This window comes from Eublepharis macularius, chromosome 13 (genome assembly GCF_028583425.1).
Source record: "Eublepharis macularius isolate TG4126 chromosome 13, MPM_Emac_v1.0, whole genome shotgun sequence".
NCBI lineage: Eukaryota > Metazoa > Chordata > Lepidosauria > Squamata > Eublepharidae > Eublepharis > Eublepharis macularius.
In genome coordinates this window covers 16,071,383-16,096,600 of record NC_072802.1, presented here as the reverse complement: position 1 = coordinate 16,096,600, position 25,218 = coordinate 16,071,383, and positions in this window count along the sequence as shown.

The window sequence follows — 25,218 nt, the reverse complement described above, 5'->3', positions numbered from 1 at the left end:
TAGCACAGTGATTGGTCAGTCTTGTTGCTACCCCCGATGGCAGCGGCCAATTTGTGTATTTGTGTACATTTTGCACAAACAGTGCAAAGAGTTTGTCTATACCAAAACACTTTGGTTGCGTGCATGTGTCACTATAGAGGGCTTTGGTTGGCAATACCCATAATTCTCATCACCGACAGTCTTCTGACATCATTTCCTTTCACGGTGTTTCCTGAAACTCAGACAGAAGCGAGTGCTTAATCTGTGAAGTAGTGTGGTGTTTTACTGATGAAAGTTTGGCCTATAACCTCATTGAGTGGCAGTGTTTCAATATGAGTAGGAAAATTACTATTTTACATCATCACAGCCAGTAAAGAAGTGTAAAGTGAATGATGACTCTGTAAAAACAAAAGATGAGACAACTGTGTAGTGTTATACAGCGTCTGCTGTAGACCATGTGGAGAGTGGGCACACGGCCCCGTCTTCTGTTGACCACGTGAAGAGTGAGCATGTTCTTGGTAATTTTGTCCATTGATTGCATTTATTTTTTTCCGATTTGAACTATAAAATGGTGATTTTCTTGAGTCAAACTGAGAATACCCCTACACATTTTTTTTTTTAGAAAAAAAGCACTGGAAACAACTAAAATCACAAAGAGGGGAGCAAATGTTTTGGTTCCCCTAAACTCTTCCTTAGGTTCACCATTCAAAAAAGAAGCATAAAATGTTGCCAACAGAGGTCATGTTTGCAGCTATACTGTACTTCATAATTGTGACATATATTCAGAAAGCAGGGCTGCTGAGAAGGAAGGTGGCTGGAGGTACAAGGTTCTCGGGATCCTGATCACCTTGGGATCCAGGGGGGGAGGGCAAGATGCTGCTAGGAGTCAAGAGGATCTTTGTAGATTAATTAGATTTGACTGCTATCAAATACTGCACCAAAGCGTTCTGGGAGAAATAGGCCATTTGAAGACAATGACAATTAATGGTCATTTTACACATGAGGAAGCTTGGAGAAAAGCCACTATGCATTGGCACTCACAGTCCTGGAGAATCTCAGAGTGAAAAAGCCCTCAGCTTGAGGAACAGTCATATGAAACTTGAACGCTCACTTGGTCTCCACTATTAGCATTTGGATGGGAGTGTAAGACAGATTGGCCTTCCAGTTGAGAAATGTTTCCCGGTTCTTTGAAGCTGTTGTAATCTGTGTTATATGTAGGTTTTAATGGCTTGTCTTATTTTATGGTGTATCTTTTAAACCACTGTAACCCTTTCTTGGATGAAAAGTGGGCTAAAAGGCCTTAAATAAATAAAATGTGTCCTTTTTCACGACAGGGTAATTCAGATCCCCTACATTTCATTCATGTTTCTCCTCCCTCTGTCAGTGTTATTAATGCTCTCCTCCTTCATTTTGGGAAACTGGGTCTTCCAGTTTATTTCCCTATTTCCTTCCAAGCATATAGCCTGGAGTTTTTAATGGATTTTGTCAGATGGTTCCCTACTTTAGAGCGCATCTGATGGGCACATGATTGGTACGCTGTGCGACTTCTCTGGAGCAGATGAAATCCTTTACAAGGGACTCCTAAGAGGCCTAAAGGTAATGAAAATTATAAATTCAAAGTCATTTCTGCCAGACAGTTGCTAGGTAGCTCTAAATGGCGCTCAAGTCTCTCCCTCCCTCCAGTTCCCATCCCATAGTTGTTGTTACAGCAAATTCAAAGGAAAACTACACTTTAAATTCTACAGTTATCTTAGAGCTATCAAAGCACATTTCGAAGGTTTAAAAAAAATCATCCCTATGTTTAATATGATAAATAAAATTAGTCACAAGTTCTTGACAATATTGCTGAAGAACTAGATGAACATGATGACATTTCTATCAAAGCATTTTGTTATCTAAATTATTAGGTACTTGTTGGGAATGAGGGGACAGGGAGGGACAGAAGTCTTCTTTAGAATTTCACACAACCAGTCTAATGAAAGAAATAATACACCTGTATAGTACTTTTAACTATTCAAAGCTCCACAACAACCATATTCAAAGCTCTTTTTCATCATAAATTATCTTCTTGCTGTTAGTATTGACTTGTTATCTTAGGGCCAAGCTAGAAGTGATGAATTACACTTGAATGGCAAGTGAACAGACTCATGTGTATTCCCCCTGTTCACTTGCCCTCCACTTGCGCTCCACTTGATCACTTGATCAAGTGGTGGAGGGAGAGCAAGAGCACATTTGGTACCAGATAGCCCCATGTAATCTCAAATAGGACACAACCTCATAATTCAGTGTGCACAAGTGTGTCATACATTGTTTAATCAGTTTCATAAAGTCACAGATTGTATATGCTTATATTCTACTTGAATATTACACCTGCACACAGATATCTGGTAATGTCAGAAATGGGGCAGAAGCATTGGGTGTACAAGGAAGCAGGCACACAACATGTGCATGATCCGAGAATATATAATTCAGTTTGAATTCCTTGCTTTCAAAACCTGCTGTCTTTTAAACTGTCCCTCTTTTATATCCATATATTGTTCTCACGGCACACCTTAAGCCGGCAATGCTGAGCATTCACGCCAATCGGTGCTGAAATGACTTGGGGCCCCATCATTCTGCACTACACAACCTTGAGGAGATTTGGTGTCTGCTGATGAGTTAGGATTAGAGATGGGCACGAATCGAATTATGACCCAAAAAACCACACGAACCAGGCTGGTTTGTGGTTCGCGGACCAGTGGTTCATGGAAGCTCGTTTCCACGAACTTCCATGAACTGGTCTATTGGTTCATTTGGGTTGTAAGGGGAAGTTTAAATATAAACTTTTCCTGAGGCTTGCAAGCAGCAGGGCCCTTTAAACTATCCGCTGGCAGGCGGCAGGGGGGGGTCCCCCTTTGCCACCTGCCAGTGGATAGTTCAAAGGGACCTGACGCTTGCACACCGCAGGGCCCTTTAAACCGCCCAAATCCTAGTCCCCACCCCTGCCCCACACTTACATTGCCCTGTGGCCCACGGTGTCCTTCCCCTCCTCCCGCAAGGGGCAGGAAGGCCGTTTTTGCCTCTTCTGCTGCTGCGTGGGCACACAGGGTGGTGGAGAAGGCTGAAAATGGGCCCATACAGCTGCGGAAGAGGCAAAAACAGCCTTCTCCCCCCTCGTGGGAGGAGGGGGAGGACTCCGCGGGCCTGCAGGGCAAGGTAAGTATGGGGCTGGGGCTGGGGGCTGGGCAGTTTAAAGGGCCCTGCCACTTGCAAGTGACAGGTCCCTTTAAACTATCAGCTGGCAAGCGGTGAGGGGGGATCCCCCTCCTGCCACCTGGCAGCTGATAGTTTAAAGGGACCTGCCAGTTTCAAGACAGGAAAGGGTCCTTTAAACTGTCAAATGCTCCTTTCCTTGCTGCTGCTAAGCAGCCAGAAAGGGGCATTTAAACACCATGAACCACAAACTGGTTCATAAACTTGCCCCAGTTCGTGCCAGTTTGTGATTCCTGGTTCATGAAAATCCACAAATCACGAACCTCATGGTTCTGTTTTTTTGTGGTTCATGCCCATCTCTAGTTGGGATGTATCTGTTCGAAACTGCATTTTGTGGAGGCTGGAGCTGATGTAATTTTTTTTTTTAACATTCACATGTGTAGTAACGTTGCAATGCTGGAACCCCTCCCCCCTCACTGTGTTTGCTGATTGGGCTCAGCGAGACAATTGGTGGTGGAGTTCTGGGGGGAAACATGTACTTTTTGTACTTGTTCCACTCTCATTTTTTTTTAAAGCCAAGCCAAAAAGGATTAAAATGATGCTGCTTCATTCCTTTGCAGCAGTTTTGTTTTGCACAGTCGTGTTAAATGCTTGGGTTTTTTTCCTCTTTGGTATTAGGAGAAGATGCTGGGAGGGAGAGAAAAGCAGCCATTTAACCCTTTCTTGGCTTTTAAAGCCAGGAAGAATGAGCAGTAGTTACAATCCATTCCTAGCTTTGAAAAAAAAATGAGAGTGTGCTCATATCCCTGAGGGAGGAAGGGGAAAGCAGCCATTTAAAATCAGCAGGGAATAAGCAGCAACCTTAGGACTAGTTTCTGGCTTTGAAAAAAAAAAAGAGAGAGTGCTTGCATACCCGGGAGGAAGGAAGCAAACAAACAGAGAAGCAGCCTTATGACCCTTACCTCGTCTTACTGATAAAAATGGTGGAAAAGGAGTTCCGAGAGCTGAGGAGGGTGAGAGTGGTTGCCAGTGGATAGACCAATCAGCTCCTGGGGGAAAGGAAGCGGGGGGCATAAGAAGTAGAATGGGAGTTTTTGATTCTGCACAGACATAACACGCGCCAGCAGTGCCTGGACAGGGGCTTCAAAAAAACATCAGGGAATGTGCACAGAGGAAAGATACAGGGGGGGGGGAGACAAAGCCCGTTTCTGCTTCCCAACATGGGAAGTTGAATAGATTCGGAAATGCTGTAAAGTGACCGTGTGCAAAGCACCTTTGTTAGCAGGCAACATCAGAGGAAGGCCTTGGGCTCTGTGCTGTTGTTGGCTCTCTGGTCAGCCACTGTGTGAATCAAGATGCTGGACTAGATGGAACACTGCTCTGGTTTAGGAAGGGACCTTCTTAGGTTGCTCTGATGAATTAGTGTTTGGAGGCATTGAAGGACTGGATTAGTGTGAACAAAGTAGAACTTCATCCAGACAAAAAAGAAGTGCTGTGGATTTATGATGTAAATTTGGACATCCATGCCGACACATATTTAGGGATACGTGTGTCTTCTGACCGTACATGATAACAAAAAGGAAGAAGAAGAATCAAAACAGGGATTGGGGGTTGAAGCAACGGTGAGTAAGATCATCACTTGGCAAGGGTTGTTCTAGATATCCCTGATGTCTCACAAATAGATGTACATAAAGATTTCAAGTCCTCTGAGTTTATTATGATGATGAATTCAATGCTGATGTATCTGCCTTGCATGACTGCCAAAATAACAACCCCGGCAGCAAGCTCTGGTTCTTTCACTGGCAGCCTGCAAAATACCCCTCAGCCAAAACAACATCTTCCAAAACTGTAACTGAGGCTTCCTTCAGAAATACTTTCTTTTCGGCTGTCTGCATAAGACTTTAAAAATAATGAATTATCTTTAAATAAAGACAAGTGGTATCTATAAATCTATAATTATTCTGCTCATATTAAAAAAAAAAGCTTTTTTCCCTATAAAGTTTTAAAATGTGCTATCATCGCAGACAAAGAATCCAATGTGGAGTAGGAATGGATTCTCAGAAAGCAAAGAATAAGTAGGATCCCAGAACCATCTTTCTTTGTACGGTAATAAAAGTCACAGTTAATCTCTTTTCCATTTTCTTCTTGTCAATCAAATGGTGGGGTTTTTTTGTATTGGCAGCAGAAGTGCCGTATGAAATTTGCAATTATTCCTGGTTTTTAGGGATTAGCAATTAACGGTGGAAGCTCAGCAACATCCTCTCTGAGGAGAGGTAATCACTTGGCTTTTAATGTTACTGCAAGGAGAATCACAAACAAAATTGCTTATTTTCACAGAAGGAGTAATATTTAAATAAAGCGTTAAGCAAGGTTGTCTTTATGCCTCACATAAAATCATGTTAACACTTGAATTCTTCATGGACTAACAGTTTTATTGACTTAGACAGTTTCCAAACGCCTGTGCTTTATAAGGCTTTGCTTCCTTTGACATCGGGATATGGCAGAGTTCATTCAAAGTTATTTGCATTTTAATTGGGAAAAAAATAAAATTCTTTTCACTGGAGGATGTGTTAGAGCAGACAGATACACGATATGGTGTGTTACTTAGGAAAAGACCCACAGATTTACTTGGATTACCATGTTTTCTAGCTTTTTTGGAAGATATCTGGATAAAAGGATTCCTTTGCTGTGTTACAACTTAATAAATATCATAACCACCACCAGCATTCCCGTTAGGGGTATGCATGAGAAAATTTTCTTTTCAATTTTGGTTCTGGGAGTTCTGGAATAATTTGTTTCTATCACTGGTTTGTTCCATATGGGCTGGTACTGGCTTGGATCTGATCCTTTTTTATTTATTTACATGACTTTTGGCCCATTGCACATGTCCAAGGCGGGCACTGGACACACATGCGCAGATGCACACTGTTCTTTTCAAGGGTGGTGGTGGGGAAATATGGCTCTAGGGCAGCTGTTCTTGTGCTCAACAGCAACAACATTGCACAGAACATAGTCCGCTCTTTATACCATCAACTCCCTGAGTTTGACAGCATGCAACAACAGGGTTCCGTGTTTATGGACTGCTTGGGGAAAGGGCATGTCAGGGATGTGCATGCAGATACTCTACTTTTCAAGGGGGAGTTGGGGAAATGAGGCTCTCTTTGCACTTACCAAAAGACTGCATTGTTCCCAAACCTGTTGATCCAATGCGTTTTTTCCTCAAGCACATGAAAACACACACAACAGCGGGTCCCAAAGAAGGAAAGTGTTGGAGGGCGTTGGGAGGAAGGATGGCCCGCTCCCCTCCCCTATTTTTTACTAGTAAAAGTGGGAGACTGGATAGGTTGCTGGCTGCCAGTCTCCCTTTCCGACTAAAATTGTTAACCCAGAGTTGAATGATAAAAATGAAATGACTAGCAAAGCTGGATGAAAGAGTGTCGTTAGTGTGTTTGAAAATAAAGTATCTGACCAGATCAGTCCTTCCATGTGGAATGCTGATCTGGAATGACTTGGTGTGTGTGTGTGTGTGCATGTGTGAGTGTGCAATGCACACACCTCTGTGTCATTTAATCAGAAAAGCTCCAAAAGCCAGAAGGCTTTCTGGGCACATCTACAGGACCGCCTCCCTCCCTATGTTCCTCCACTGCAACTTTGCTCATCTGAACAGGGTCTCCTGCAGGTACCACTCTGCACATAGATGAAATCAATAGAAGCCCGTAAATGGGCTTTCTCTGTGGTGGCCCCTACCCTGTGGAACAGCCTGCCTGAGGAGGTCAGGAGAGCCCCCACTCTCCTGGCTTTCAGCAAATGATGCAACATTTAATTATTCAAAAAGGCCTTTTACTCACACAGCGTTATATTTGTTTTTCTTGTCCCCTTCCTTTATCCCTCTTTTCCTATATTCCCTTTTTGTTATTATAAAATAAAACATTTTTTAAAAAAGGCTTTTTACTCAGATAGGAGGGCTGTGTTGTAGGAAGGGGGTCTCAGATACTTCAGTAATGAGTTAGGACTTCACCACTATGTTGCCTTACATACTTCACCACTATGTTGCCTTACATACTATCTGTTGTCTTAAAATACGTCCTCCTATGAGCTACTTGTGCTTCATGTTGTCTGATGTCAGTCCTAGAATTGCTTATGTTGTTGCCAGGGGACCCCCCCCCGCCTCTGGTTATGGGGCCCACTCTGAACTGTGTCAGTTTCCTGCCTTGCTATTTGAGGCTCTGCCAAAAGACTCTGTTAAGGACAGCATTGGCCGTCCCTGTTTCCTGTGCTCACTGTTGTTGTGGACTGTGTTACCTATGCCTGTTTCCTGCCTCCTTGGATGGCTACCTCACCTGGGCCCAGAGCCATGCCGCTAGCAGCACAGTGCCAGCAGGAGGGACCCTCCACGAGCCCGGCCAGGCACCCCCTGGTCAGTTTCCACAGGGAGCCCCTTGCAGGATTGTCACTGGGTCTGCCCTCACCACTAGGCACCCTGCTAGCCAGCCCACTAGACGTGCCAAGGAAGAAGCCATGTTCCCAGGTGGCAAAGACAGTTTGCTCTGAGGCTGCCATCGCAAGACCAGGCTCCTGTCACATCCACAGATCCCAGCCTCACCCTGCTATGCATATCGCTCGTAGCCGCCCCAGAATGGAAGCTATGTGCCCGCTGTCCAGAACTCCTAATGGACGCATGTCAATACAACCGCCGCATTCCAAAGCAGATGCCATCAAGACAACTTCAGCTTCCTAGAAGATTCAAACAACCTACCTGGCACTCCTTTCCCCTCCTTTGTCCCCTCTTCCCGAGGTGTCACAATCATATATTCAGACACTAAAGTGGCCCATTAGCAATAGTTGTAGGACCATCAAGCTTTTGTTTCCCCTCCTGAGAACCACATGGAAGGCCCTCGCCTCAGGGTACCTTTTGGGGTACTTAAGCAGGATCTCCCTGCTATGAGGTGCATGCCATTCCTCTCCCGACCCCAACTGGGCGCACCATTCCTCTCCTGACCCCCGACCGTCACTCTGCGTATCTAGTGCAGGCATTAGATATCGCCCCACTTCGCTGCTGCTTCTCTGCTTCTCGCCGTGATCAGGTAACATATTGCTCCGCTTCTTCAATCTCAAGTGGGCTCCCTGCTCATGCAAATGGCTCTATTTTCCTACTCTATTTCCTAGCTCTCGTATGTTCCATGCTTGTATGTGCTATTGTAGGCATATGCAACATATCTAGTAAACACATTTTATACTGATTAGTTACTGCCTCTTTATTGCGTGAGTAATCCGGGAGTATGGACTCTGGTATACATTGGTTAAGATCCGCGCTAATTTAAGCCGGACTGCATGCCAATTTCCCCATAAAATAGCAGTTTTGGTAACAATGTTCTATTTCAGCATATCTTCAACTCTTTATTGGATTCTTAGTAATGCTCTGTCTTTGTAAACTTGTGTTTATTTACCTTATGGCAATGTTTATGGAAATGTCCTTGATGTTGGCTGTACTAATCTCACACTGTGTAATCCACCTTGAGTCTCAGGCTGTTTCCCCACATCTTAAAATAGCACCCCACTCACGGAATGCTGGTGGCTCTTTCACGTGATTTCTGACATCACCATTTCCAAAACAGAGGCAGGCAGTTATGATTCCATTTTCATGGTGCCACAAATATGGAGTCATAAGTAACTGCCTGCCTCCGTTTTGGAAACAGGGATGTCAGAAATTGCACGAAGAAGCCGCCAGCGTTCTGTGAGTGGGGTGCTATTTTTAAGACATGAGGAAACAGCCTCAGTGAGAAAAGTGGACTATAAATAACAAACAATAACAGTAACAGTAACAACAACAACAACAAGAAGAACAATAATAATATGAAATTCCTGCTGATGGTCCTGAGACCCACTATCTTTGGAGGACTTCTTTAGTCACACTGGTGGCACTGGCACCATGGTACCTAAGTGAAGGACAGCAGCAGCAAAGGCCACTGAATGGACCTGAACCAGCTCCACATGCCTGGGCATGCCTCAGTGCGGTTCTCCTCTAATAACTCCCTTTTCTTTCCGATTTTCACCCTAATCTGCATAACATGAGCCTTTCCGCAGCCAGGGACTTAGAAGTTGAAGGAGAAACCTCTCCCTCCTTAAACCCACATGTGCATGTGTGCATAGAAGTTACCAGCCATTCCTTGCATTGTGTGTAAAAATAAACAGAAAGGGATGGCAGTGGCAATGCTGGTGCCAATGGCACTGTGCTGTCTGCTGCTCCCTTCCCTGGCTTGAAGCAAACCTTTTGCAATTTGTTCCCTATATGAACCAGTTGATGCCAATGCCATTGCCCAGGAAGCACTGAAGAAAAAATGCACTCATGCATGCCGTTCATATCCCCTTCCTGCCAACAGAGTTAACGCTGAGGGCTCAGTCTCTCCCCTTTGGACCCAATTGGTTGCATGTGCAGCAGACAGACTCACTGTTAAGGAAAACAAGATGCTGCCAGATGGCCCACCATTGCCTTGCCAGCCTGTGCGGCCACTGAGCAATAAGAACCAAAATGAAAAACACACACTTTTTGGCAGGGGGAGTCGTTACAGCCTTGCATTCTGAATTTGTTCCACCATTCTGGAAGTAACTTTAACAAGCTGAATCAATGATTTCTGTGTGTATTTTCAGCTCATTTCCCCCATTATGCTGACCCCTAATCAATACCACCACCATCGTCATCATCGTCATTGTCATCATCAGGACCAATTGACACATGGTGCTGGAGATCTACGACTCCAGCCCCAGATATGCAATTTGGACCTTCACTGTAACTTCAAGAGGCCCAATGTGCATTGGAACCAAAGGGTGGGGTTAATCCTACTGTTTCTTCAATCAAATTCTGTTCTGTTCTGCTTGGAGTTCCAGTAGGGGCCCAAAGCCAGGCACTATATGGATTCCTGAAGAAGGTATCTTCAGATACCTGTATCTGAAGAAGTGAACTGTGACTCAAGAAAGCTCATACGCTACCACAAATTTTGTTAGTCTTATAAGTGCTACTGGACTCTTGCTCTTTTCTACCACTACAGACAGACTAACACGGCTACCTGTCTTGATCTATCTATATGGATACCTGTCTTTTACCCCTAATGGGGCCTAAAGCAGCATGAGGAGAGCATTTTTGATTGGGAAAACAGCACAGAATCAAGTCTTTCCATCTCTAGAGAGTAGCTCATATTCTTTCTCTAGAACATTAGTTTCCCAGATGCTCCCAGAGTCACATGTAGTGCGTTTTTGAAATATGAATTCATTGGGGACATGCGCAGGGTTGCATATAATCTGCATTCCAAAAAGAACAACAAAAATGACAGAGAAAGGTGAAACATTTGTATCTATTGAATGTAACCTACCTTTGTAGGTTTACTCTAGTTTGTGTCCCATTCCTCCTGAACTCTGATTCAGTTAGGAGATTGTCAAGTTAATTTTCAGGACTGAATCAAATGCAGTTTGCTGCACATTTCACCTTCCTCAGTTCACTTTCATCTTCTTCTCGCCCTGCATGTGTACAAAGGAAACCCTGCAAGAAGTCATCTTGATGTGATCATGTGTACTCTCGTACCAAATAGCTTTGTGCTGTATTTTATTGATGTGTGCACTTACACATTGGCAAAATGCCATGCAAAAAGAATCTTGATGCATTTTTTTATCCCACTGTTCTCTTAAAGAGCTCACAGCAGTGTACACTGTTTTATCCTCTCCCCTTTTCCAAGACAGGAACGAATGGAGAGCGGCAGCAAACTGCACAAATCCACAAGTACAAAAATGGAAGATCACTAGCTTGACTTCAGAAACAATACTACGTAGCTGGTAGTCCAAAATATATGGGGAGTGGGAATTCAGGTGAGAATTTTGGAAGCATCTCTATTAATAAAAATTAGAAATAATGAGGGATTTTCTGATTGTGTGATTATGTGTCTTTCTCAGTTATAAAACAGAAAGTGCTGATATCTACTTTTAGCACCAAAAGAGGTACAGAAGTGGGCATGACCCTTTCCTTACCTACCTAGGGTCCATTATCACAGACTTACAGCGCTATCCTAAGAACACTTTCTTGGGAGTATGCACCATTCAATAAAGGGGGCTTACTTCTGAGTAGACCTTCTTAGGATTACTCTCTCAGTGTATCAGCTCCCAGTGCTTTTAAATGCTAAATACCATTTCACGTCAATGTCAGATATCAAAACTGTAGCAAGTTCCAGGTTTCTGGCAAGCCTGCCTGGACTCCCCCAGGGGAGGGGACTGCCAGTCACCTGCTGGTGTCAAAAGGAAAAGTTCCAAAAAGGATGGCAAGTGAAGCCTCTATTCTGGTATCTAGGTAAAGTCACATGCACATGCCTAGCCTGAGCATTTTGGTTCAGGCTCATAAGTTCTCACAGACCCAGTTCTGGCTTGGGATGGAACGAACAGGCTCCTTAATTAATTTCACCTGCAGCCTGTTATTGCAGACCAGGACGTCCTTGGGTGGAAGGGAGTCTCAGCTCCGCTCGCCCTCCCTGCTTTCTCAGACCTAGCAATGCTGATATTGAAGTGTTCCCTGATTGGCTGATAGTTGTAGAAAAGATGGCTCCTCACTGCACTCAGAAACACATGAAAACACATGCTTTCACTAGGACACCTGGTTTGACCATGCTATTGCTACTTTTATTCTGTCAGCATGTGAGAGACGTTGCTCCATGTCAGGCCCTGCAATGACCAGAACTGCCTGGCACAGATTGGACTTTATTTGTGAGTATGAGCAACTTGAAGCTACTTCAGAGAAAAGCAAGTCAGCAAGCTTTCATGTGTAGTCAGACAGTTCTTGCTAAGAATTAGGTAAGTTGTTATTTTATTGCCTTTTGCTTGTGCCTTATAGGCCCCTTTCGCACTTACGGTTAAACTGCCATTTATGAGCATTTGCCCCCATCACAATGGCTTCAGCATGGCACTCCCATGTTGCACACTGTCCGAGGCAGTTTTGATTTGGGCTCTTGTTTTTCATTTTAGAATGGTGTTGAAGACTCGGTGCAGTTTTGGGCTTTGCCATTCATATCACTCATTTTTTTTTTGAACAGGCTTAGGGCCAAGCTATGTGATGAATGACACTTGAATGGCAAGTGGATTGAGTGGAGGGCAAGTGAACAGGGAGAAATACACTTGCCATTCAAGTGTCATTCGTCACTTGTAGCTTGGCCCTGAGTAACATTGCAATGTTGGAACCCATCCCTCACCTGTATTTGCTGATTGGGCTGTCCCATGCCCTCTGGAAAGGCAATTGGAGGTGGATTTCTGGGAGAAAACATGTACTTTTCCTACTTGTTCCATTCTCATTTATTTTTTTAAGACAAGCCAGGAAAGGGTTAAAATGCTGCTGGTTCATTCCCTCCTAGCAATTTTCCTGCTGCTTTGTTTTGCAAACAAACTTTTTTTATGGCTTACCAGGAGGGAGGGAAAATCATTTAACCCTTTCCTGGCTTTTAAAGCCAGGAGGGACAAGAAAATTTACAAGGACAATTCAGGGAAAGTAGGTTTTGCACATTTGATCTTGCAGGATACCTATAAGAGTAGCCGAACTAATTTAATTAACCAGAAACTAAAAATTCTGGATATTGATATAACATCTTTACAGACAAATGAGGCCCTAAGAGTTATAAAATTAAAACTAAAGGATCTTGATTACAGCAGTACTCTCCAGAGAGCCAGACGTACATGTTCGGGCTTATCCGTGGGACTTTCACCCCCAGAGGCTATTCCATCTTATTGCTATTCTTTAAAGATTCCAGCTCAACGCAGAGCCTTCACATTGGCTAGACTTAACTCCTTCCCCTCTAAAGTGCTTTCTGGTCGTTTCTCTGAACTCCCTTATTCTGAACGAATTTGTGACTGTGGACAAGGAAAGTTAGAGACCTTGGATCATATAATAGTTTTTTGCCCTAAGTGGAGTAAGGAAAGAGAGAGATTTATTATTCCTATTATGTTAAAAGAAAAGCTTCCCTTCCTTCCTTGGGCAATCACAGTGTTATTGTCTGATAACTTTCCTGACAATCAAACCTCTGCTATAGTGGCTTCCTTTTTAGCCACGGTGATAAAGAAACAAAATCTTCATGAGTTTAGATAGTTTAAAGTGATAATGATGAGTTATGTCTGTGTGAATTGGGTATGTTCAAGTGTACAGTTCATATTTTGTTGGTGTTTGTATGGCTTATGGCTTTGGCCGGAAAAGCAATAAACATATTATTATTAAGCCAGGAGGGAATCAGCAGTAACATTTCTATACAGCAACGTTACAAACCATTCATGGCTTTAAAAAAGAGAGAGAGAGAGAGAGAGCGCACAAACCCTAGAGAGAGGAAGGGAAAAGCAGCCATTTAACCCTTTCCTGACTTTTAAAGCCACCATGGAATAAGTAGCAAGGTTGAGAATGGATCCTGGCTTTGGGGGGAAAAGAGGGAATGTGTGAAAACCCAGGAAGAAGGAAGACAACGGAGAACAGCCTTATGACTCTTGCTTCGCTTTACTGATAAAAATGGTGAACAAGAAGTTCAGAGCGCTGAGGAGGGTGGGATTGGTTAATTCTGCACAGAACAATCAGCTCCTGAGAAAAGGAGAGGGAGAAGAGAAGCAAAAAGGGGACAAAAGTGTTCACACTGACATAAATCAGACTTGGCAGCAGCTTCAAAAATAACATCACAGTATGTCCCCTGGCAGGAAAATCAGGGATGCTGCGGACAAACATCAGTACTGCATCCCATGGCTACTTTTCAAATGTGAAACCCCTGCAAACATGGGACGTGGAGCAGGTACTGAAACGTTCTAAAGTCCCAGTGTGAAAGGCACAATGGAGTGGTTTCTGCTCTGCATACACTCTCCTGAATTAATAAACAACACTTACATTTAAACCTGTTTCTTCAGTTTCTGACCACTTGTGTGCAAGTTCTTCCAGAACGAACCCGGAGACTGGGAAAGTCTCAAACAAACTAGGTGGCCTCAACCCTCCAGGGGGCTACTGGGGTTCCGAGTGGCTGTGTTCAGTGCTTAGAAAGAGTAGTCAAGGGTTGAACCATCTAGTCACTGGGGTAGAAAACTGCCACCAGCCTCTCTTAACTAAACCTTCAGCTGCGGAACCAAGAGGTAAGTTCCTAGCCCTACCAAGTTTTAAGCAGGTCAGTCCTGTGAGGTAGGCACTCTGCAGGTTGAGTCCAGAAACAAACTAACATGGTAGCATGGGGCAAAATGGCCAAAGAACTGGATTTGGATTGAAGCCACAACTCTTAATAACTCCGCACCAAATTAAGAAAAAGAATTTATTCAAGAAAACTGCAAAAGCAAACAAAATAAACATAGAAGGATGTGGAGAAGCACAAAACAACAACAGACTGTTTAAAGCTAGGCTATATTCACTAGATGTTACAATCAACAAGTTTCAGAGTCCAGAAGGGAGCTTTAGCTCAAGTCCAGAAGTCCCAAAGACAAAAGCCCAACAGTTACTAGCACAGGAATCCACCAACAGCACAGCATTCAAGAACAGGTGCAAGAAGAGGAACAGGTCCCCCTTCTCTTCTCTTTTCTCAAGAGACTGGAGAAACAACGCTTAGCCAATCAACAACTATTCGCCAACTCTATTAGCCAATCAAAAGGACCAAAATTTCTCATGACAGGCTCAGCTGTGACCTGTCCTCACAGGTAATGGAAGGGGTAAACAACTCATGACCCCACCCCCAGAAGCCTACATGCTAACAAGCCAGGAGAGAGATATCAGTCTCAAACAGCTTTGTCCTTGAAAGCTGTTTTAGGTTTGCATCTGTGGCTCAAGGACTCTTATCTGGCTGGAATAGACAGTGCTGACCAAATTCAATCTCCTAAAAGGAAAAAAAAATCTCCAAAGCCTAACCTAAGATACTTTAACTCGAAGAAAAAAAATGGATAAGTGAATTTCACTGTTAAAAATATCCAATATCAGACATCAACTTTGAGCATCAAATACAGGTACAAAATGTTTTGCAAATGTGCAGCTATCCAGATAAAATTCAGTAAAGCATGATACATTTGGCACTTGAAAAACTGATGGCTTACCAAAGGCAAAAGGCTTTACAAACAATCAAAATAATCTGGAATCCAGTTCAGGAAACCTTTGGTTAAACTTTGTGTTCTGATATCTGGTCAGCCACTGGGATTCTGTACTGCTTTTCCTGTATCCCATTTTACAGTGGGTGGGTAAATTTTTCCTCTTAAATTGTGCATATCAATGATACCAACTGTGATGCAACGCACAGAAATACAGAAGAAGATGAATGGCATACAAAGTAACTGAGAGTAAGACAGAGTAAGGACTTTTTAAAGCATAATTGAGTACCTGTAAGGAAGGGAACTGGGTGAGACTGCATGAAAAAGCAGGCTGGATCTGACCCAGAATCTATGATTAACAAAGAGTGATGCAGCCCTGTTCTACCCAAGACATATTTTGAAATAAAAAATGATAATCAATACCTCATTATTCCTCTGTTCAATTGCCATTAAAAATAGTAAACAGTAGAAAAACAATGATCTCCTGTTGCACGGACTTCTTTCTTTCTTTCTTTCTTTCTTTCTTTCTTTCTTTCTTTCTTTCTTTCTTTCTTTCTACTAGCCAGAGGGATGATCAAAAGTCATAATGAATGAATGGCCCAAGTTCCGATGCTGAGAGTTCTGCCAATAATTGGGGGGCAGAACAAGAGCAGAAGCTGTGAGGGAAGGCATTGAGCTAGTCTTGTTGTGTTGTAGGAACAGCACAATGATGGACACTTCTGTGCTTCTCTATAAATTTTTTATCAACTGAAGAAACTGTCTACAAGATCTTGGCAAAGGGTAGGATGGGTAAGGAAAAACAAGCACTAATCTATGTTCAGGTTGACGTGGGACCTAACACACCCCTGAGTATTGGATTGTTGCAAAATCGGCTAAAACACTGGAAGAGGTTCGCCTCTGCTAACTTCCATGCTACAAACTGCTGAAATTATAATAAAGCACCAGGAATACAAGAAGGCAAGCAAGAAAGACTGAAGACAAGAGCCTTCAAAGAGCCCCCCCCCCTCAATCCAAATGACCAAGCGAACCTATTGCTCAGGTAAGACCTGAAGGAAACAGAACCAATTCAACATCATAAAGAGCCAATAAAGAGTAGTGGCAGTGGAGCTGACTAATAAATACTCCGGATCACCTTGTATACAGGATATAAAAACATACTCTCCAGTACTTAATGGATGGAAATCAGAACATATTTGTAACAGTCCCTCTCTCCCTGGAGAGTTACTTTAGTCAAACCCCATTTAAATCAATGGTTAAAATGGAGAAACTCTAATAGTCATTTACTCTGTAATAACCCGCCTGTAGGGATAGCACTGAATTTTGCAGCCACACAATTTTCACTTGAAAAGTTCCGGTTTCAATTTTAAAATTTTTTTTATGTGGAGTTGAAAGCAAATTTATTTCTCTCATGTACAAACTGAATGTGTAAGTCTTTTATTTTTATGCCATTTTCTGTCCTTACATGGAATTCATCCCATTAAAATTATATTTTTCAAAATTATTTTTCCGTTGCTTTGGTGTTTAAGTGGGGTATGACATATAAATGGCGTTAAAATGGTCTAAAATACTGTAAAAGAAACAAATACATCTGGTACATCAGCAGTGAAAATGGAAAAATAAAAATGTCTCATAAACCTCAATGTCTGGGAACAAAAAGAAATGAAAACGATGTATTTGTCATCCCTAAAATTCTGTGTGGACTTGTGTTTGTTCTTTGTATTAAAGAAATTAAATTTCTTTGAATTAAATTATCCTCAGAGCAAGGGGGTTCAACTGAAAATTTTTTTTTGAAACACCCATGTAAAAGGAAAAGCAGAAGAAACACTCGTTGGTATACCCCCTTTATCTTGTCTAGCCCTTGGAGCACTCATCTTGTTCTTAGCAGCATCCATGGAGGAGAAATACAGTGGGGTCTATGGTCCCCTTTGACTTTTGAGTCGGATGTTGAGGTTCTGAAGGAACTTAAGTTGTTTGGGAGACTCTTTAAGAATTCACAGGAGCCTCTACATGGAATGACTTATTTGGTCAGAAGACACAACTAACATCATTGTTATGTGCCCTCAGATTTGGACATTTTCTGGAGAGTTTTGTGCAGGTCTCTGTATTGTAAAGAACTACTGTTGACTTGTATGACTAATTGAATATACTTTAACTATTGCCTGTCTATAACATTGATTGAATACACTTTTTCATGTTCATGGTGCAATCCTAAACAGAGTTATTCCAGTCTAAGCCCACTGAAATAAATTAGAATTGATTAGGATTCCACTATCAAGTAGTGTGAGGTGGATTTTTGGCTTGTTTCTATATGATGTCATCTCTCATTAATTCTGTACTCATGCACAGCATGCATTTTTCATTAAAAGAAACACTTAAAAAAAACCACTGTTGACCCCTCCCTTCCAAGGTTTCTTTTTCTGTGCTGGGTTGAAATATTGCCCTATTCTTCTTCAGCACTGTGCATGTGCCTGAAAATTTAAAAAGGGGGGAAAGGAGCAGGGTCCCATAAAGGCGGCATGAAAACAGCAGCGGACAGAGGAGGGGAGATATAATATGTTCCTGACAGGGCTTTTTTTCTGGAAAAGAGGTGGTGGAACTCAGTGGTGGAACTCAAGACCGCACAATGACATCATTTTGGGTCAGCTGGAACAAGGGGGGGGGGGGTTAAACTTTAAATTGCCCTTGGCGAAAATGGTCACATGGCCGGTGGCTGTGCCCCCTGATCTCCAGTCAGAGGGAAGTTTAGATTGCCCTCCACACCACTCCAGTGCCACTGGAGTGGTGCGGAGGGCAATCTCAACTCCCCTCTGTCTGGAGATCAGGGGGCATGGCCACCGGTGATGTGACCATTATTAAGAGGTGCCGGAACTCCATTCCACCATGTTCCTGCTAAAAAAACCCTGCCTGATGTTCAAGGGAAAACACATCTAATAATGGATTACTGTGTGACATGTGGAATATCTGTTGTTAGTGCAAGCTGAGAAACATTCACATGGCCAATGTGACAATCTCTATAAAACTCCGTAGTGTGGAAGCAGCCCTGGATGCAGAAATCAGTACCGTCAATGGATATTTGGCTTAGATTGTGTTGCAAGATTTCCATGTATAGATAATTAAGAGAAAAGAGAACTATCAAACAGAAGTTGTAAAAAAGCGAAGGCCTTTTATTAAGTATTGGAATAATGTGAAGCCTGAAGAAAATGCAAGGATAGACCTTCTGTATGGATAGAGATATTAGAAGACAGAAGATCGAAAGTGGTTTTCTCTTTGCATTTTTTTCTTTGCTGTTGTTGTTTTTCTTGAGACGTTTGCTTCTTTTTGTGTACAAAAGTCTTGTCTAATTTAAAAAATGACAGCTATAGCAACTCACACTAATAAAGTTTTAGCAAAGCATTCCTCAGAGGAAAAAATTAGGAAAAAAATAAGTACAGTGACATACAGGGTAGCTAAGTATGGGTAGAGAAATTCCTAGAGATTTGGGAGTGGAGCCCAATGGTTGGTGTTTGGAGAGGTCTCTCAGTGGGGTATAATGCCAAAGCAGCCCTTTTCTCCCGGGGAACTGATCTCTATAGTCTGGAAATCAGTTGTAATTCCAGGAGATCTCCAGGCCCCACCTGGAGGTTGGTGACCCAATACTGGGACCAAGAAAAAGTGATTCTCCTGCTAAATAGGACAGATCGGAGTGCATGTAAAAATTTAAGTCTTAAAATGTATGTAAATATGCTTTTGGAAGATGTTCTTTGGGATTCAGGATATAGGATGGGGTGAGGTGGGGAGGAATTCCCACTCCCATTCACTCCATTTCAAGGGCGTATCAGCTTTTTTATCCCTTCAAAATTTGCAAAAGATTGTAGGATCAATATTTACTTGTAGCCAAAATGCTCTTTGATGCTAGGTGCCATATAGCACTCAGATACGAATGTCAAGCAGCCATAATTTGATTCAGCAAAGATGGCTGGCTGTGAACACGCAGGTTACGGTTTGTTTTGGTTTTTCATTCCACTTGTGTTAAAAGCATACTTCTGGGGAGTGGGGACTCCCTCCCCCTCCTATTTTGGTCTACTTTCTTATCCTTTACGCAAGCATGCAAGGCAATTGAGACGAAAAGATTCTTAATTTCTCAAGCAAGGAAAAAAATTGACTAAATATAGTCAGCCTGACTTTTCTATCATTCATGCTTAGGCAAGCAAGTCCCAAGATGTCAAGAGAAACATATGAATGCCACCCTGCTTTAAGTGAGAGGGGCCTTGTTTATATCTCTTCCAAAACTCAACTGGGGACAAGACTGAAGGCAATATTGCTCGAGCGGTGAGTGTTGTATAACTTCCAGGAAACTCATGTTGTTCTTTCCCAGCAGAAACTCAAATAGGCACCGTGGGGCTTACGCATCAACAGCCACATGGAGAAGTCATCAGGGGCCTTTCTGCATAAATTACTGCCATCCAAATTGTTTCCAGCAACAAAAGGGTACCACGGAGTATAGCAAATACAGAGATAAAGACCTACTGCAAATAGACAACAGTCTAAAGCTTTAAAGTGCTACACACATCATTCACTAATTACATCCAAATGATTTTTATATTGTAAATCACCACGTCAGAAAGTGCAGTGTGCTTATCATAAGTAACAACATACAATACTCAATACATATTACAGTATGTTCACATCCCAAAAGTAACAATATTGCACCCAGTTGTAATAATGTAAATATCACTTTAAGGCAACTGGCCAAGGATTGAAAGTCCAAAGAATCTTAAAGTAGTCTCTGTATGATACTCAGTAGCAATTCTACCTTTATATTGATCACAAGCCGATCCAGACAGAGGCAGAGAGTCCCCATGGAGCCCAACTCCCTGCAGGAAGCAGACCCCAGCAGACCCCCACACCTCACCTTGGAAAGGTGCCCAAGCCGTGAAGAAGCGCTCAACAGGTTGCCAGCTGGTCTCCTGTTTCGAACAAACCTTTTTCAAGAGCGTCCCCAAACAGCAGCAGTCTACAAAGCCAGTTGGTACTTGAAAAAGTTTACTTCTTTTCTTCCATAAGTAGGACCCCAGATACCAAACGATCATACAGAGACTACTCGTAAGATTCTTTGGACTTTCAATCCTTGGCCAGTTGCCTTAAAGTGATATTTACATTATTACGATTGTGTGCAATATTGTTACTTTTGGGATGTGAACATGTATCGAGTATTGTATGTTGTTATTTATGATAAGCACATTGCACTTTCTGACCTGATTTACAATATAAAAATCATTTGGATGTAATTAGTGAATGATGTGTGTAGCACTTTAAAGCCTTAGACTGTTCTCTATTCGCAGTATCCAAATTGTTTCCAGCAGACACTTCACAAAATCTTTCTCTAGTCATAATTGCTAAGATGGATGCAGGCAACTGGAGTGCTTGCGTACAATTTTTGAAAGTTAGCAAATGTGTATCCAGTTTTGTCATGGCAATGGTTTTGTTCTAGATGCAGCAGTCCCCGCAGTCAAATTTGGAAAATATACGATAAGCTAAGAATATAAAACAAATCACTTTCTAACTCCATACGTATCCCTTGACCTTTGGGTTGGGGTTTGGTTAGGCACGCTCCTGGATGGCACAGCTTCTTTCCCCTCAAGGCTCAGCAATGAGCCTCAGCTTGCCCACTTGTTCTGTAGAGCCTAAAGACTTTGGGGGATATATTATGTAGTCAAGGGGTAGTAATACCCAATGCTTGTGTGTCTGAGGAGCCCTAGAACTGGAGGACTTTGGCCCAGGTTCAGTGGCAGAGAAAATTATCTTTTCTTCCAGCGAATGTAGACTTGCACATCACCTGCATGGGCTCATTGTTTGCATTGGCTGCTATGAAAATCCATTCCAAAGCCATACCCAAGGCCTAATGTGGATTTGGGCAAGGATATGTTCCTTTGGCTCCCTATTAATTTTTATTGAATCTATTTTATTTGTTGTGCTTTTCTTGCTTTTCTTTGTTAAACTTTTTATTCTTTGTAGGCATGGGCACAAACCAAAATACGAACCAAAGTTCATCATGAACAGGGCCGTTTTTTGGTTTGCGAACTAACAGTTCATTCGAGTGCAATTCTGACGAACCATGATGAACCACTATAATTTTTAGGGCTGTTCATTTGGTTCATTTTTCGGTTCATCACTGCAGACAGCCTGGCACCGATCAATCTATTCTCTAGGCAATGTGGGGGGTGGACTTCTGCAGACTTTCTGCAGCCCTGGGAACACCAATGGCATCCCTCCAAAGCTTGATAGGCAGCTCTGGCTGCCAACCAGAGAACTCCCATTCTGCTCTATGAGAGCAGAAGGATCTATAACCCCCAGCTCTCAGGTGAGTAGTTTCAGTTTCCAGCAGGAAGTTAGACAGGGAGGAACTGCTGTTGGATTTCTGGTGCTTCAGGGCTCTGAAGCTCCTGCTTCTGTGTCACTGCCAGACTCAGGGGCCAAGCCTAGTGGGTTCCTCTGAGGACTCTTATTTAGAGCCCCTGTCCTGGCTGGAAAGGTGCCTGGGTGGTGAGCTGTGACCCCACCCCAGTCTCTGTGCCACTGACAGGCTCAGGGGCCAAGCCAAGTGGGTTCCTGTGAGGACTCACAGTCCTACCCAGGTGCGAATGCACTCCCTCCACCCTGCAAGGGGAATTTTAACCTCCTTTGTCCAGAGCCGGGCTCCAACTTCACCCCAGTCTCTGTGCGACTGCCAGTCTCAGGGACCAAGCTGAGTGGGACCCTGTGGGGACTCAGTCTTTGCCAGGTGCAAATACACCCCACTGCAAGGGGAATTTTAACCTTCTTGGGGACCACCCCCTGTCCTTGCCAGGCGCAAATGCACTCCCCCACAAACACACAAAAGGGGAATTTTAACCTCCTGTTGTGGAGATAGATTCCACTGGTGGAAGGCTTTCCTCTCAGCTGCCCCACTGAGGAGAAGGATTGTCACAGTTGCTGCTCTCACCTTGAGGAGATGGGCCTCCTCTTTGTCCCTTTCCACTCCTTCCCCAGCAGAGGGACTCCGTCATCCAGAACCGGGCTCCAACCCCACCCCAGTCTCTGTGCCACTGCCAGCCTCAGGGGCAAAGACTTGGCCAAGCCAAGGTTAACTCCCTTGCCCGGTGCAAATGCACCCCCACACACAAGGGAAATTTTAACCTCCTTCCCAATGTGGAGATGGATTCCGCTGGTGAAAGGCTTCCCTCTCGGCCACCCCGTTGAAGAGATGGATTCTGGCTGTTGTGGCAACTTCTACCCAGGATCTGTTTCCACAGACCCTGTTTCCTTTCTGGCTTTCAGGCTCCCCATTCCTCACCCACCCTGTTGGGAAGATTTCTGTTCCTTCAAGGTATCCTCCCCCCCTTCCCGGATTAACCTCCCCTCATGGATTGCCTCTGCCCTTTCCTGTACAAGAATATTCCTGTCTTCTCAAAGAACATCTACTCCTTTCCCCCAAGATTAACCTCCTCTCATAGATTGTCTTTGTCCTCCTGTCCTTTAAAAGAATATTCTTGTCTCCCCAAGAATATCTCTTTGACTGTCCCCTCAAAGAGTACATCTGTCCCCATTTCAGCCCCAGAGCAGTTTACCTGGTCCCAGGGACTGTCATTACACACTTGAGGCCGTCATTCCATTCTCAAAGGATTCTCTAACTCCATCCCATGTTTTCATTGCAACTTTTTGGTGCTGTAGTGTATTTCAATGGAGCCAATGAAAGTCAACTGGCATTCGCCCTGAGCTTGCTTGCAGGGAGGGTGGAATATAAATACGATAAAATAAATAAAAAATAAAACAAATAAATTCATGGCTCTCATTATATCTAATGGAACTTTCCTGGGTGCACCCGCTTTGGGGGTTTATAACTTAGACATCCGAAATCCAATCTTTGCCAAACTTGGAGGGTGGCTGGAGGAGAGTCTGCTGACAACTCTCTGTGAGTTTGACATCTCTAACTGCCAAGGGGCTATTTTATGAACCACAAACCAAATGAACTGGTTTGCGAACTGGGCAATTTAAGTTTGTGGTTCATGGTTCGTGCAACATGACGAACCACGAACCACCATGAACCACCATTTTCCCAGTTTGTGCCCATCTCTAATTCTATGTATTCTTGATTTAAGATAATAATGCCCTTTGGCCAGATGCAATAAAATTGTATTAAATACCATCTATGTGTGATTTGGATAAAATACGGATTTTCCGTGTGGGCACAGCTTCCATTTATGAAAACCAGAACTCTGATTTTCTAGGGTTCTGGCTCACATGAATGGAAGCTGTACTCATATAAAAATATACATGTCACCTTATTTACATAACAAGGTGATTGCATATATCCCACTCCCAAAATGTGCAGCTAATGGGTTCCATGTGAACATCTGCAGAGGGATTTTGATGAAAGAATCAATAAATGAAGAAACAAAACAAAACTCTACTTATCCCTAAAGGGAGGGCTCTGTGACAAACCTGGAAGAAAGTAAACGCCCTTCAAATGAGCCTTTCTTGACAAGTCTGAACTGGCATCAACAGGGAAAGAGGAGGAAACAGACAGGCACCATCTACTCTGCTTGAATCTGGTTCAGTTGAGAGCATCCCTCCCCCAAAGAACCTTTTGGTATTGAATTTTAAGTGCCTTTTGTATTTTGCTTGGAAACTAATTTTTGTCTAGAAAATAGAATAAAAACTTAATGAAACATATTTAATGTGCATTTCCCTAAGTTCCTCAAAATGGACTGTGAGTAGTGGTTCCCCATCTAAAACAAGACAACACTGAAAACTGGTTATCCGAACTAAAGATAAGCATGGAGCATGCTGGCCGGTTCAGCGAAGATGCTAAGAACTGGATGTATTTTTTTTTTAAAAAAAATACATTTCTCATTAAATGACAGGGCTTTTAAGTTGGATCTGATTTGAAAAATGACTCTTATTGATTTCAAATATAAAAGGAGGCTAATGAAAATAATAATTTCTTTGAAAGTGACGCTTTCCTCCCTTTCTTTCTTGGAAGTACCGTGACATATTGAATTAATTTCCCTTTTAGAAACCAATGTTTTTAATGGTTTTGGAAAGCTTACAGCAGCATTCAAGAATAACTTGCACTATCACACATCTTAAGCTTCTCTGTACCTTGCTCCGTTTTTGCCCGAGAGTTCCTGTAATAATCAGATTGCAGGCTTCCTAAATGGCTTTAGCACAAATTCTTCCTCGAGGCAAGCTTCTCTCTCTCTATCATTAGTGCAAACTAATCCTTAGTGTAATTGCCTTTAATTGCCTTTAATTATTTTATATCCAAATTACTGTGAACTGCAAGATGTTAAAAAGTGTAATAATGGTGAAATATATTATTACAGTGGTTTATTGAAGCACTATTGGTCTTTGACTATTGGGAAACATTTGTTTTTAAGTCCAGCAGTGACTGAAAATCATTCCATTCTTCACTGAGGTTGTCAGGGAAAGAGGATACCTCACAAGCAGCCCAGCTTCTAAATTTACAAATTAATCCCTATTTACAGATTAATCCAAGATTCTAGATGGATTTGCTTTCCTGTAGCCTGTGAGGACTCAAGAGGGCCAGATTAAGGCATGCTGTGGCCCTAAAATCGGTCAAGTTTAAGAGGCCCCATAGAATTGCTAATTGGGGAGGGGAATAATTTAGCTTTTTTCTGTGGTGGTGGTGGTGTGTCCTCAAGTCATAGCTCATTTATGGTGACCCCTGATGGGGTTTTCATGGCAAAAGTCTAATAGAGGTGGTTTGTCATTGCCTTCTCTGTGGGAGAAGGAGAGAAAGTCATGTGCCGCTGATGGAAAGTCACCAGTCAGTAGATTTTACTATATTTGTTTGTTTGCTGGGTTTATACCCCGCCCTTCCCACAAGCAGGCTCAGGATGGGTCACAACATTATACTTGGAGGATCCAGGATCTCTTGCAGTAGTGTTTGGTTGTTCACTTTCAAAGTATCTGTGTGGATCTGTTAATCTGACCCAGGGAAGCAGCACT